At 41.7% G+C, this 13,656-nt stretch overlaps 1 long non-coding RNA gene across 2 annotated transcripts in view; it reads right to left on the bottom strand.

Annotated features, from left to right (window-relative positions):
- Nucleotides 1-13,656, bottom strand: part of LOC310745080 — a 320,552-nt gene that overhangs the window by 98,928 nt on the left and 207,968 nt on the right. For both annotated transcript variants that reach the window (XR_014539908.1, XR_014539909.1), the window contains exon 3: nt 6,425-6,623. This is a non-coding gene — a long non-coding RNA (uncharacterized lncRNA). The remainder of the gene's footprint in view (nt 1-6,424; nt 6,624-13,656) is intronic.

Genomic DNA, 13,656 nt, shown 5'->3' with positions numbered 1-13,656 from the left:
TTTGATCTTTGGCAAGTTCCCTGACTTTGAACTGACACTAGACAAATGATTATGGAGACAAGATTTGTGAAAAGCTTACTCCTCCACTCGTGGACTCCTGCATTCGGCTTTACTGCCAACATTCCTGACCGTGTAGGAACTTTGTCCCCCTCACGTGCAACTAAGGTCAATTATTTTTGGTATATTAAAAAAGGAAGGGGGGGAAAGGGTTTTTCAACCACGGAGCCTCAAATTAATTTAACACACATTGTAATGGGTTCTAAAATAACAGCATTTTAACTGGGGAGTTCATTAAGCATTTTCACAAATGCACAACCATTATTTTGCTTAGTCAGATGTTTCCTCAAAGGAGATTTCATTCACTTTAACTGCAGAATGTGCACGGCGAATAAAGCAATTTAGGGTTTTTTATTTACATTTTACCACTGATCCTGCTTTATGCGGGGGTGGGGTGGGGATAAGTTGCAAAAGAACAAAGGCACTGTTAGTCAGCATTTACTTCCCAGATATCAAGGCTTCTTTTTGCTTAAAGATACTGTGGTGAGGCTTTCTTTCCAGGTGGGGGGAGTTAGGCTATATGCCCAAGTCCCTTCTAATTCCTGGATCCTGCAAAGATTCAATTGTTGGAATAGCCAGGTCAGCTTCTTGGTAATTGCCTAAGTATGGGTTGTTGCTCACTGGAAGGACAGATCGTGAAGCTGAGGCTCCAATACTTTGGCCACCTCATGAGAAGAGAAGACTCCCTGGAAAAGACCCTGATGTTGGGAAAGAGAAGGGGACGACAGAGGACGAGATGGTTGGATAGTGTTCTTGAAGCTACCAGCATGAGTTTGACCAAACTGTGGGAGGCAGTGGAAGACAGGAGTGCCTGGCGTGCTCTGGTCCATGGGGTCACGAAGAGTCAGACACGACTAAATGACTAAACAACAAATGGGTTGTTAGGGTAATAATGGAAATGGGTCTGTACCAGAGGGTAAATGGGTGGGTCTCCCTCCTTCAACTGGCTTGTAGTTAGAAGGATTAAACCAGAGATGAGGTGTGTGTGAGCTGGTTGAGAAGCAGCCTAAAGGCAGAAGCCTGAGAGGGAGAGACATGCTTGATTTCTGCTTGAATCCAAGTCTGTGGTTATGGGAGAAGCAAGACCTTCTTGCGGTGTTGATGCTGTCTCTCCATTGTAGGTTCAGGTTGTAAGGTAAAGATACCTCCAACCATTAGGTCCAGTCGCGGACGAATCTGGGGTTGTGGCACTCATCTAGCTTTACTGGCCGAAGGAGCTGGCGTACAGCTTCCGGGTCATGTGGCCAGCATGACTAAGCCACTTCTGGTGAACCAGAGCAGCACACGGAAACGCCGTTTACCTTCCCGCCAGAGCGGTACCTATTTATCTACTTATACTTGACGTGCTTTCGAACTGCTAGGTTGGTAGGAGCTAGGGCCAAACAATGGGAGCTCACCCTGTTGTGAGGATTCAAACTGCCGACCTTCCGATCGCCAAGCCCTAGGCTCTGTGGTTTAGACCACAGCACCACCCACATTCCAGGTTCAGGTTATATATATGTTTTAAAAAAGCCATCTATCATGAAGACACCACAGTCTCCACTGTCCCTCATTCCAAGGAAACTGAACCCTGGGTAAGAGTGTGTGCATGCAGCAATACAGTAGGTTAGCTTCAGAGTAGGGTAAAATTGTTAGATGTACAGGAACTTTTAAGGGATCTGTAATCTAAGTAATAAACCCAGATTTCACCAAATCCAATTTTCCCTCGTCTCCCTGTTCTGATTACAGTAAACCAGCTCAGCCAGTATTGCTGTGACTGTTATTTTCAAGCCCAGCAAGAGCAGCTGACATCCTTGGGTGGTGACCAAGGGCCTCTCTATTCTTATGCTTCCATGAGTGCTAGGCAGCTTTCATTATAATTGCCCACAACAACTGGAGTGCCATTAGCTGTATGAATGTGTTTTGCATATAACGCATACCCATGCGCAGACTGGAACAAGGCCATGCCTAGCTATATTTATCTGCTTATTTGTCTACCTTGTTTATCTATCCATCTACACATACACACTTTTATGTCAGTACGCAGATAAATACGGACTGATAATTCTACTCTGGCAGCTTTGCCGATGCTGAATCTGCAGCTCTGATATGATGAATACAAAACCAAAGGTGAATCAACAAATAAATCGCAGCAATAATCACCAAACTAATCTTTTAGTTTTCTTTGGTCACAGGGAAATATATAGGCAACGTAAACTCTTCACCAAATTCAGATGGCTTGAGGGATCAAATCTGGCCACTACAATAGCTACAGAGGGATGCATATCAAATGAATGTGTAAATAGAATTGCTAATTCGTCTTTTAGCAACTAACCAAAGAAATAAAAAAAACCAAAATCTTTTGTATGGTTTCTGAACCTGGCAAATCATGGTCACAGTTTTTTGTTTTACAAAAACCTTTTGGGAAACCTTTAAGCTGATCTTGACTTCCTTGATTGTTTACCTAAGTTCCATTAGAGCTTTCCTCATAGCCATGACACTGCATGATATATCTATGCTGTAGCATCAACCAGTCAGAATCTGTATTTTAGTATGTTTTATTTGTTTATTCATTTGATAACGATTGGATTTTTGCCTTACTACAATTACATAGCATCAGCACAGGATTTGGGCAAAACAATCCTTCTCTCCCGCTAAAACCAACATAATCTTCTGTGTCAGAAGATCTGGATGTTCTTGATTGAGACATGATTTAAAGTGATTGCTCTAAGATGCTTATGTCAGGCCCTGCTGAAGAGGCAAAATACTATTTTGCATATGCACTCGGTGTCATTTCATCTAGTTCTGGTGTTCATGGGCACCTTTGAGTGTATATGTGAGAGGCGGAAGAGAAGACCACTAAAGGAGATGAGAAGATGCCTAGGGTCCTAAAGGAGAATGAATGTTTGCATGCAGTCTGATCCTAAGCAGAGTTATGCATGCTTAAGGCCAATGCTTTTCCAATTAAATGTTCAAAATACTAATGAAAGAATGTTCTTGCATTAAAAAAGGTCTACATCAATGGACCAGGATGTGGAAGACCAGGGTTCAAATACCCACTGAGCCATTAAGAAGCTTGCTGGATGACCTTGGGCCAGTCACAGTCTCTCAGACTAAGCTGCCTCATAGGGTTGTGAGAATCAAATGAGCTTTCATTTATTTCCCAGGCTGTGCTTTGAAGTCCCAAGAATCTGGCCTTCAAAGCGTAGTGTCACCTGAGGTCATAGTGATGTCAGGTGATTGCCAGATGGGTGCCACCCTTCTTCTGTCATATTTGGTCCACCAGGGGTGGGGAGATAAGGATCTGGGGCCTGCTAACCAGAAAAGATTCCCTACCCTTGTTATATTTGTTAAGTCAGTGTAAATAAGCAGCAAAATCCTCAGCATGGTTTGCAATTATAGAGCCACCCACTTGTGACTAAAGGGTAAAACAATCTGTCAGTCAGAATTGCCCTATTTTAAATTAGGAGCAGTGCTTGGTGAACTAACTAACCTATCAAAACAAAAACTTTCTTGCTTTTCTTCATGTATCTTGAACTAGCATTGCTAACTGACAATCCTAATCCTAAGATCCTGACTAGAGAGAGGCATGACAGAGTCCCATTCACAGCTACAATGCTGCTCAGGAGTAAGGTAGGACCTCTAAGTGAACCAGGAACCCTTTCATGCAACAGACTTTACCACCAGGTTAGACTACGGCAATGCATTGTACATAGGGCTGCCTTTGAAGACAAGTTTGGAAACTACAGCTAATGCAAGATGTGTCAGCAATTTCAACACAAGCTTAGGTATTTATTTCAGGCATTTATATGCTATTCAGTATTCAGAATCTCTAAGCCCTTCCTCCCAGGCACGATGTAGCAGTATTTCTAAACTCCCTCTTTCTGGGGCGGCCCTTCCAAGCTCTTTGAAAAACCACTGGTGAAACACAGCTGCTTTTGACACATTGGAAGGAGGTGCTGTGAGGTGAAAAGCCACAAAGTACTCAAGAGCAAACCCTTGCTTGAATGCCCTAAAAGGGATTTTGCAACCTGTATCTAATCTGTCATACTGGTTTCTTGAGAGGGAAGCAGGGAAGGGGTGCTTTGGATTATAAGTGACCCAATACAAGGTCAAAAAAGGAGTAAGAAAAAGTGAAGGGGAGAAAATCCTGTTTGACTTTGGGATAAAAAAATAAGCATGGTGAAAACTTGTGGAGTAAAAGACTGGCAACTAGACTAAGGCACTATGGATAAACATAGAAGGATTAATAAGATACCACCCAAGTAAATCATACAGGAAGGAAGGAAAGCAAGTGCTAAGCTTAGCTGATGCAACAAAACAGCCTGATTAACAAGATGAAGTGCTGCTGGATGATCAGCAACAAGGAGGAAATATAGCCAGCATTTGCTAGATATATGGAGGTCATGATAGCCCCATACAAGAGCTTTGGCAGCATTGCCAGCATAAGGCAAATACCCGACTAATATATTTACATATGAACAGGGTGCCAACAGGCAAAGATCACATAAGTAAATTTTTAGACATTACGTTGCAAATGTCAGGCAAGAAATATCACAGTCTGATTGATATGCAGAATTGTTGCCAGAACAGAGATGGCCAAAGTAAGTTCAAAGTCACAGGAAATGTTGTCATCAGCCTCCTGTAAAAATGTACAGTTGCTTGCTATTCTTCCTCTGCCTAAAGGTGACTATTACTATCTTTTCCCTAGGCTACTTGTTCAATGTATCTTATTATCATTACAAAGTATTATAATGGATTAGCTCCTCCGTATTGTGTTAGTATTGGAGAGAGCATGTTTGAGACGGCACACTGACAAGGTTTTTTTAAAAAGACATTTATTTACCCCCACTAACAATTACCAAGCAGCTTGCTTTCAAGATTTTCTTTTTTTAAAAAAAATTCTCTAAATTGCATGCTTGCAAATTTTTTTGTCTCCTGATTATTCATTTAACAGAGAAAAAAATAAACCGAAAAGAAGTGAGTAGTATCTAATTAATATCTCCTAATGCCCAACTAATGTCAAGCATGACTCCAATTTATAACCAAACTATATCTTTACATTGAAAAATTCAATTACATTTACTGACACACTTTGAAATGCTACATTATTTATACTGGCAAACTTTGCAGCCTCTCTGTATATTTATTAACATTCTTTCCACAGTACCAAAGCAGGCACACAATACAGATCGCTGCATTCTTCATTTTTTAATTTTTCAAAGTGATATTTACATCTGCTCGGGTAGGAAGGGAGGAAGGAAGGGGTTGCCTCTGTCAAGGAGATCCGAAAGATCAAGCAGAGCCAGGAGTTAATTTGCCCTCCCATTTGATTCTCCAGGCAAAACAAGGTAACCTTGACATTTCCCTCTTCCTCCTTCTTTCCTCCCCTCCCCTCCCTCCCTATTTTTCCCCTCTTTCATTCTCATTCTTTCCCTCCCTCCCTCTCTCTCACTCACACTTCACTCTCAGTGCACACATCAACAATTTTGAGCTGTGAAGAGGTTCAATTGCCACCTTGGTGACTCACTTATAATGCACAAATCATTTACCAGGATAGCTTGAGGACATGACAATGACAGAGAGACATCTGTTGGGTGGATGGGATAAGAAAAAAGAGGTTATTCACAGCTGGTACATTAGCCATGCTAGCCACTAGGCCACCACAGTGTCCTAGTCCTACAGCTTCATTCCCCTCCTCTCTGCCTGCTCCCTGCTGTCAGCTGCCAAAAGATATCTGTTCTCACCCTTTGCTGAATGAAAAGGTGCTAATGCATGACTTCAGGATATGACAGAACATACAGTACTTACAAGTGTTTGGAGATGCAGCCAACCTGACCATGGGGAAAAGAAATAAGTAACTAAAGAGAGATTTTTCGTGTGTGTGTGTGTGTGTGTGTGTGTGTGTGTGTGAAAGAGAGAAAGGGGGAAAAATAGGCTTTATCTAGCTGTGCGTGGAAAAGGGAAACATTATCTTAGCAGTATTCCTTTTACAGTTGCTTTTTTTTATTAAAAAGATCTATGTTAAAAAATTACACTGGGTTTTGTTTTGTATATGTACGTACTTATATAATAAATATGAGTCTATTAAATATGATCCATAGGCAATTGTTATATGAGCAGCTGGATTTAAATCCAACATGCTTGCTTTTCTGCTTTAATGGCGGGTGGTGGGAGCAGAAGTTATATCAGCTCTGAACAAAGAAGCAGCTTTTGGTAACTAGTCAAGCACACTGCTGCTGCTATCTGTCTAAATGCACACATATACATGCACAAAATTGAATTTTCAGCTCTGTAATTTTAAAAATTGTTCTCACACGTGGGTCTCTTTTACAATCCAGACTTTGACCACAATCGCAGCTGGCCTACTTTGTAACTATTGCAATACCTATTTTAAAGATTGAGAAACTGAGGTTGAAAGGAAGTGGCTTGCTCAAGCCCAACTGACTCCACAGCTAAGCTGCAGGTCTCCTGCAGGTCTCCGCAGCTAAACATTGAGGTCCAGGCCTCTATGCGTTCTTTGCTGGTTTGTTTTCTCCTTTGCTTCTTTGAAGTTTTAAGAAAACACAGTCCAGGAATGAGATATCCTGTGGAGAAAAGAAGAAAATAAATTAAGGAAAAAATGAAAACAAAGGCATGGATGTAACAAAGTTACATATATACCCCAAACCACCCTGTAAGTACATAGATTACTTCATGATGCAAAATGAGTGGGAATTCTGTTGTTAAATTTGTTACTTAATGTAACTGTTGTATAACTCTAAAATCACAATAAATTAATTTATTATTTACAGTTTTAAAAAATTTAGATTCATATATCACTCTTCATCATAATATCTCAGGGTGGCTCACATAATTAAAAAAAAGGATTAAATAAGTAAAACAAAACAGCAAAATAATAACCCCCCTTCCCACAGATACATTTAAAAGTCTGCAGAATATCAGTCAGCCATATGTATATATTTGCCAAAAAAACCCAAACCCAAATGCTCACAAATTTACAGTCTAATCCAAACCTGGGATCTGCCAGGATGAGCAAATTTTCAATAGGTGGGTCTTAGGCTGTCAGACAGAGGTCTGTCAGGATAACTCCCTCAACTCTGCTAAACCAGAGCTTATGCTGCCTCAGCCAGGGCTCTGCCAGCAGAATTCAAGACAGCAGACCTTAAGCTGACAAAAGTCCTGCAAAAGGGGCATTCTGGGGATGTGGAAGAGGCATGGCACCTATTCCAAACCTCTTTCAGTCACATGACCTGGCAAGTCAGCAGAACTTAAACTGGCATAAAAGGTGGTGTAAATCAAACTCTGTTTCAAAGGCTCATTTTCGCTCACCTAGGCTTGGGCCAGCTCAGCTACTGGGAGGGGTAGCTAATGGCATGGAATACAGATTCAGGATTCATGATGACCTTAACAGATTGGAGAACCAGACCCAAACTAACAAAATGAATTTCAGCTGGGATAAATGTCTGGTTCTAAACTTAGGCAAGAAGAACCAGATGCACAAATATAAGGTGAGGGCACCTAGTTTGCCAGTAGTTCATACATTGAAAAGGATCTAGGTGTCTTAGGAGACCAAAAGCTCAATATGAGTCAACAGTGTAATATAACAGCAAAAAACAAAACCAAAGCTAATGCTGTTCTAGGCTGCATCAAAAGAAGCATAGTGTTCTGGACAAGGGAAGTCATAGTCTCACTCTCTTCTACCTTGGTCAGACCACACCTGGAGTTCTGTGTCCTGTTCTGGGTGCCACAATTTAAGAAGGACATTGACAAGCTGGCACATGTACAGAGGAGGGTGACCAAGAAGATCAAGGTCTAGGAGCCAAGCTTTATGAGGACTAATTGAAAGAGTTGGGTATGTTTATCCTGGAAAAGAGGAAACTGAAGGGAGATATGATAACCATCTTCAAACATCGAAAGGGCTGTCACATGAAAGATAGAACAAGCTTGTTTCTTCCTGCTCTGGAAGATAGGACAGGAACCAATGGATTCAAGTTACATGAAAGGAAATTGTGACTAAACATCAGGAAGAAATTTATGGCAGTAAGAGCTGTTTGACAATGGAAAGGACTCCCTCAGGAGGTTGTGGACTCTCCTTCATTGGAAGCTTTTAAGCAGAGGTCGGATGGCCATCTGTCATGGATGCTTTCGTTGAGAGTCCTGCATTGCAAGGGTTTGGACTAGATCACTTTTGGGGTCCGTTGCAACTCTAAGACTCTATGATTCTATGAAATGAGTTTGGATAACTGATGCCAGTGTTAATTCTGCCACCTTTCTATATAATATACAGTGGTACCTCTGGTTATGTACTTAATTCATTCCGGAGGTCCATTCTTAACCTGAAACTGTGCTTAACCTGAAGCACCACTTTAGCTAATGGGGCCTCCTGCTGCTGCTGCGCTGCCAGAGCATGATTTCTGTTCTCATCCTGAAGCAAAGTTCTTAACCCGAGGTACTATTTCTGGGTTAGCAGAGTCTGTAACCTGAAGCGTATGTAACCCGAGGTACCACTGTATTCTGGGTGGTACCTGTCCCAGGTACCTGTCCCACCAAAATAAGTGTTTTCACTTGTGCAGCAGGACTCTCTCCCCAATTCCATTCCCAGTTGTGCCATGTTTCCTTCCCAAACCTACTCCAGGGGGTTGGGGAGAACCCCTAGAACAGCACTGGGGGTGCAGGGAGGGAATGTTCTGTTGCACAAGCAGAAATCCTTCCACTGATGGAATGTGCAGCAGAAGAAGGCTGCTGATCCTTCTTGTCACTGTCAATGCAAGGGGAGAAGGGAGGTGATCAGGTAGGAAGAGGAGGAAGGAGGAAGAGGAGGAGGGCCAGCAGCTGCGGGGTCAGCAGTGGGCCTCCTGCTCGGATGCAGGCCTTTGTAGGGACCAGGCAAGGCGGATTCCAGACAGTAACACTCCCCATGCATGATCCTTCACATTGCTCACATAAATAAACACATCAGAATCCCTGGGAAGTTGCCTCAGAGCTCTTTATCCCACAGGCCATTAATGGATAAAGCGGAGCAGTTCCTTGGTAATAAGAGCTTCTAAAATAATTGCTCTATTTCCGAAATAATGTAGCAATCTATCTAGCTATATCTATATATCTAAGGGCCTTTTTTATGAATGTAGCATGTAGGCAAAGGATTCATTGTTAAAATTTGGATGTATGCAGATAGAAAGGAAAAATAATCTTGGAAACCAGCTTTGATCTGAGACCACTGAATTTAATATTGTTGGTGAAAAGGTGTTGATGAAAGCAACAAAAAAAATTTTGGTGTGTGTGGAATACTTCAAATGCAGTGTTTCCTTCTAAAGGCATCCTCATATATATCTCCTTGAAAATTGACAGGACTCCTTGTGATAAGTAGTGAAGGTGTGTATATTTATGCATATATAAATGATTCATCATAAATAGAAAATCATAGTATTATCTACACCTACACAGCAATTGATTAATAATCACTAGTGCTATTTATTAGTATTCATTAAACTTAGAGAAATAAGAAACAGGAGTGGAGTTACTTTAAATTCAGAAGCTGCAGGGAAAGATCTACTTTGATGAATCCATCTCTGTCTCATATTCCCTTTAGTCTATTTTCATGTAAATTTTCAGTTTGCATTTGGTTGAGGGCACAGTTCAGTATATATATATATATATTGTTTTTAATTATTATCACAGTTTGCAGAGGAAAGGGAAATTCCTCTGTCATTTAATGGCTTGCCTTCTCTCATCCTTTTACTACTTCTGCCACTTCCAACAGCCCTCCCCACAACTGAGGCGGCAGAATGAATACAAAGTGTAACAGACTGAGAAAAGCAGTTCTAATCACGGCTTATGTGGCTGAAGTGGAAACTGGCCGGGGTGACTTCAACTTCATTTCCTTTTTAGAATATATCAGCTAATTCATCTGTTTCTCAAAAGTCGGGATTGGCAGCTCCTTGGGTGGAAACGGAGGGATCCTGCAGAGAAGCATGTCTAAATGTGCTGCTGCCATCACAGTTGGGTCAGAGGAACTTGGATTCTCTCCCACCCTACCCGCTATCCTCTGCTTGACTTGGGGCTATGAAGTTATGTAATTGACATCTTATTTTGTTAAAGATGGGAGGTTGGGAGGGGGGAGAGGAAGGAAGCTAAGCTCTTCACAGATGATTCAGGAAGACAGATCTTCCTCCTGAAGGATAAATCTTAATTTTAGCCTTGATGTCATGAATGAAAGCAAAAAGGGGGGGGGGAACACACAGATATTAATCACAAATACAAATGGTAGAGAGGCAAGAGGAATAAGGAAGAGATAAATGGTGGCACAGGAAGGGCTTTAGCTCAGTAGTAGAGCACCTCCTATGCATGCAGAAGGTCTCCGGTTCAATCCTTAAGCACCTGCCCCATATGAAATCCTGGAGGGTCACTGCCATTCAGTGTGGATGATGCTGAGCTAGGTGTACCAAGATTCCGACTCAGTGTAAGGTAACCTCCTACTTCCCTATAAAAGTTAATGGAGGAATAGGAAGGACATAGACAGCTGCCTTACACTAAGTGAGACCTACTGGTCCCCATAGCTCACAGACGGGCCCACCCCTCTGGACTGGTCTTCCAAAGCAACTACTCTATTCCAAACTTAAAAATGGAAAGCGTAATGCTGGTGGTCAACGAAAGAGGTTTAAAGACTCTCTCAAGGCAAATCAGTGGTAGCTCAGGTTAAGAACTTAATTCGTTCTGGAGGTCCGTTCTTAACCTGAAACTGTTCTTAACCTGAGATACCACTTTAGCTAATGGGGCTTCCTGCTGCTGCCAGGCCGCCAGAGCATGATTTCTGTTCTCATCCTGAAGCAAAGTTCTTAACCTGAGGTACTATTTCTGGGTTAGTGGAGTCTGTAACCTGAAGTGTCTGTAACCTGAAGCGTCTGTAACCAGAGTTACCACTGTATAAACAACGACAACTGGGAAACACTGGCCTGCGAACGCTCCAATTGGAGAACAGCCTTTACCAAAGGTGTCATGGACTCCGAAGACGCTCAAACTCAGGACAATAGGGAGAAACGCACTAAGAGGAAGGCACGTTCGGCAAACTGGAAACCTATGTCCCCACTGTGGAAGGACATGTGGATCCAGAATTGGCCTCCACAGGCACTGACGGGCTCACTGTTAAAACCATGTTTATGGAAGACAATCTTACTCGGCTACGAGTGATTGCCAAAGAAGAAGAAGAAGAAGAAATAAGAGGGCAGGTGGTCTTGGGGGAATCAAGACTGAGGTTGGGAGGGGCATATTGCAGTTATTTATATTGCACAGCGGGAAGCATAAAAACTGACCTATTTTGGGATAAAAATTGTCTAGGCTCATTTGTTTGATTAAAAACTTTTTTTGCAGAACCTATATCACTTGTGGTACACCTTGTGGCTTGAGTACACAATGCAATATTTCTATAATATCCTAACTAGGAGGATAACATGTAAGATATGCTGGCATCTAATGCTGGAGCTAATACCGCCCCCCCTCCCCGATGCTGTCTTGTCATTAGTTGTCTCTAATGCTGTAGTTGCTGCCCTCAGCCCCAGTGCCTGATGGTAGTTGGCTACAGAGACTTGTTTTGGACCCACAGGGGTGGTGGAAATTGTCACAAGTCTGTGAAAGCCAAAAGTAATTGTAAGAGGACTGTTTCTGAGGCAGTGGACTAAATCAGATAGTTCTGCCACTGTTTTCAGTGTCGTTGTTTAATGTCTCTCTGATGGATGCCCATCAAATAGATTCTGGGTTTTATTTCAATTATGATTATAAAATGATTTGCACTCATAATATGGGGAATTGTGGCTCTCAAACTGCTTTGTTCAAACAGCAATCGAGGGAAGAAAAAGGAGATGCCATGGATCTATAAGTGACTGAAGAAATGCTGACTTAGAAAGCTCAGGATCTGCAGCCTACCCAGGTATACTAGTGAGTCAAAATACTATATTTAGAGATGAAATACAATGATTCATAACTGGAGAAAAGACACACCATATCATCTTCCATGTACCTGTTCATCTAGTAATTTGTTGGTTGACATTTATTTGCCAGTATGGGGTAGAAGCATTTATTTGACAAGGGATGCTTCATTTCCCAAATTTTCTTTCTGGCCTGACACAACATAGGGTAGAGAGAGAGAGAGAGAGAGAGAGAGAAGAGGAGGAGGAGGAGCTCGAGGGGTTTGGGATAAAATCAGGTTATCTGGGAAAATATATAAAGTATGGTTTCTCTGACGTCCTTGTCACACACACACAGAAATGCTATCCATTTGCAAATTGGATTATTTGGATCCCATCTTTTATCTTGGGTTTACTTTTGGGGTGTCATCCCCATTGCCACCAGACCCATTACAAATGATGCAATTTATAGGATTCTGAAGTAAGTCTCTGCATTTGGGGGCAGATAAAGTGCTACACTGAGTCTATGTCTACAAAAGAGCATTAAATATAAATAGAACACCACGTCTTCATGCAGGTCACAGCTTCTCAAAGTTACTTCTAGGATTAGATTATTCTCAGTTACATTACTAATATGATTCACTTACAGCAGCCAGCCTCATGTTTGGGAAAATATATAAAATGTGGTCCCAAGTAAACAGATTAACATAATAAGTGGCTTTTTATGGAAACACAATATGCTGCGCCATGTGAGGTGATTTAAAAACATTTGCAAAATTGAAGGGTAAAGGGTCACAAAAAGCAGAGCCAAGATTCCAGGGCTTTACAGTGGAGGAACGACATGGATCTAATTTGACTACAGCTAAAATTTCTTTTCATCTCAATCAAGCCCCTAAATCCAGGCTCAAAAGAACAGGAACATGGAGGGTTAAACAATTTGACTACTAAGCCAGGCCCAGGTTATACAAAAGCCTAACTACAAGCCTCACTTTTAAGTACATGAGAAGTGGGAGACGTAGAGGAAGTATTTGGCGTTCAGCCACCATAATCTCCATTTATTAGTTTGCTTTTATGTGCTTTTGTGATTCCTAATGCCTTACTAGTTTCTTCCTGGCAAGCTGCTTCCTTTAAATTATTAGGTGTTCATATAGTGCAGATCTAATATTTTGCCTTTAAATGTGCTACAAAGCACAATAATTGAAATGACTACTTACTTCTGAAATATATTCAGAGATCTGTTGGCAAGTATAATTAGGTAAGCTGGAGCAAGAAATACACCTTTTGTATGCCCAAGCCTCTTTCCATATAGTTAGCAACTTTCACTAAAGGAGCAAGCAGAAAACTGTTATTTTAGTAGACGCTATTGTCTCTTTGTGGGAGACTTGGGCTTTTGCCAAGTTTCTGTGTTGGCTTAGGGTTTCTGTTTTAATCCAGAGGATCTCCAGGTTAAAATTCCCATTCAACAATGAAGCTCACTAGGGGACCTTGAGCCAGTCACCGCCTCTCATCACAACCTGCCTCACAAGGTTGTTGTGAGGATCAGATGGGAGGGAAGGCCACCCCGTGCAACAGGGATATACATGTAATGAATAAATTGTGGAACTGCAAAAAAAGGGCAGGGTTGTTTCAGAATTGCTGAAAATATGAATGGTGCTATATTTGCAGTCAAAAACATAGGGGAAACCCTGCCAGATGAGGCCAGAGACCCCTCTGTTCC

The sequence above is a fragment of the Podarcis filfolensis genome, assembly GCF_964270895.1.
Source record: "Podarcis filfolensis genome assembly, chromosome: 11".
Classification (NCBI taxonomy): domain Eukaryota; kingdom Metazoa; phylum Chordata; class Lepidosauria; order Squamata; family Lacertidae; genus Podarcis; species Podarcis filfolensis.
This window is presented reverse-complemented; position numbering and strand designations above follow the sequence as displayed.